The following is a 2,500-nucleotide window of genomic DNA, read 5'->3' as shown; positions in this document are numbered from 1 at the left end:
CGGGCATCTGGTCAGGATGCCACCCGAACGCCGCCCTAGGGAGGTGTTTAGGGCACGTCCGACCGGTAGGAGGCCACGGGGAAGACCCAGGACACGTTGGGAAGACTATGTCTGGCCTGGGAATGCCTCGGGATCCCCCGGGAGGAGCTGGATGAAGTGGCTGGGGAGAGGGAAGTCTGGGTTTCCCTGCTTAGGCTGCTGCCCCAGCGACCCGACCTCGGATAAGCGGATGTATGAATATATATGTAAATATGTGTATTTATGTAAATATGTGTATATATGTATATGTGTATGTATATACAGTCACGATCAAAAGTTTACATACACTTGTAAAGAACATAATGTCATGGCTGTTTTGAGTCTACAATCATTTCTACAACTCTTATTTTTTATTTTAGAGTGATTGGAGCACATACTTGTTGGTCACAAAAAAAATTCATGAAGTTTGGTTATTTTATGAATTTATTATGGGTCTACTGAAAATGTGACCAAATCTGCTGTGTCAAAAGTATACATACAGCAATGTTAATATTTGCTTACATGTCCCTTGGCAAGCTTCACTGCAATAAGGCACTTTTGGTAGCCATCCACAAGCTTCTGCTGGAATTTTTGACCACTCCTCTTGACAAAATTGGTGCAGTTCAGCTAAATTTGTTGGCTTTCTGACATGGACTTGTTTCTTTAGCATTATCAACATGTTCTCAATGGGGTTTAAGTCAGGAATTTGGGAAGGCCATTCTAAAACCTTAATTCTAGCCTGATTTAGCCATTCCTTTACCACTTTTGACGTGTGTTTGGGGTCAGTGTCCTGTTGGAACACCCAACTGCGCCCAAGATCCAACCTCAAGATGACTTTAGGTTGTCCTGAAGAATTTGGAGGTAATCCTCCTTTTTCATTGTCCCATTTAAAGCACCAGTTCCATTGGCAGCAAAACAGGCCCAGAGCATAATAATACCACCACCATGCTTGACGGTAGGCATGGTGTTCCTGGGATTAAAGGCCTCGCCTGTTTTCCTCCAAACATATTGCTGGGTATTGTGGCCAAACAGCTCAATTTTTGTTTTATCTGACAACACATGGACAAAGATAAGACCTTTTGGAGAAATTTTCTGTGTGCCATTATGAACTATAAGCCCAAAGCCCCTAGGCCCTGAATGACTGGACTCTCGCTCAAGGCCTCAACACACATTACTGTCATCATGAACGGCCTTCAGCTCATCAAAGCTCTGCCCCCCCCACCATCTCCAGAACTAAATTAAAGGACTTAAAGGACTCCAACGACATCAAAAGACTGCAAGAACATCACAAGACTCCTTTAAAATCCCTCTCCATCCGAGAGGAGGATGTACGCCGGCAGTTCTTGAAGATGAACACACAGTGTCTCCCCCTCCACTTTGAGACACTGCGTGGATCAGCTGGCTCCTGTCTTCACTGACATTTTAACACCTCTCTGGAGCTATGCCGCGTGCCGTCCTGCTTCAAAACCTTCACCATCGTCCCTGTCCCCAAGAAAGCACGGATCACAGGACTTAATGACTACAGGCCGGTGGCGCTGACGTCTGTAATCATGAAGTCCTTTGAGCGCTTGGTCCTGCCCCACCTCAAGGACATCACCGGCCCCCTCCTGGACCCACTGCAGTTCAACTACAGAGGCAACAGGTCTGTGGATGATGCAGTGAACCTGGCCCTCCACTTCATTTTGGAGCATCTGGACTCCCCAGGAACCTATGCCAGTATCCTATTTGTGGACTTCAGCTCTGCCTTCAACACCATCCTCCCTGGACTGCTACGAGACAAGCTCTACCAGCTCAGTGTGCCCGACTCCGTCTGCAGTTGGATCAAACACTTCCTGACGGACCGAAGACAGCACTTGCGGCTGGGGAAGATTGTCTCGGACAGTCAAACCACGAACACTGGTACTCCTCAGGGCTGTGTACTTTCCCCCTGGCTCTTCTCCCTGTATACAAGCTGCTGCACCTCCAGTCACCAGTTCATAAAGCAGCTCAAGTTTGCGGACGACACTACCCTTATCGGGCTCATCTCGGATGGCGAAGAATCCGCCTACAAGAGAGAGGTGGACCGGCTGGCGTCCTGGTGCAGCCTCAACAACCTGGAGCTGAACGCCCAGAAAACAGTGGAGATGATCTTGGACTTCAGGAACGTCAAAGCCCCACCATCCCCCCTCACCCTGATTGACTGTCCCACCCCTGTCTACACTGTGGACTCCATCCGTTTATTGGCCACCACCATCACCCAGGACCTCAAGTGGGAGTCGACCATCAGCTCCCTCATCAAGAAGGGCCAGCAGAGGATGTACTTCCTGCGGCAGCTGAGGAAACTTAAGGTGCCGACCGAGATGCTGGAGCAGTTCTACTCAGCCATCATCGAGTCCATCCTCACCACCTCCATCACCGTGTGGTTCCCCGGCGCCACAGTCCGGGACACGCATCGACTGCAGCGCATGGTACGTGCTGCTGAGAAGGTTATTGGCTGAAAACT

This window comes from Entelurus aequoreus, linkage group LG22 (genome assembly GCF_033978785.1).
Source record: "Entelurus aequoreus isolate RoL-2023_Sb linkage group LG22, RoL_Eaeq_v1.1, whole genome shotgun sequence".
Taxonomy (NCBI): Eukaryota; Metazoa; Chordata; class Actinopteri; order Syngnathiformes; family Syngnathidae; genus Entelurus; species Entelurus aequoreus.
This window is presented reverse-complemented; position numbering follows the sequence as displayed.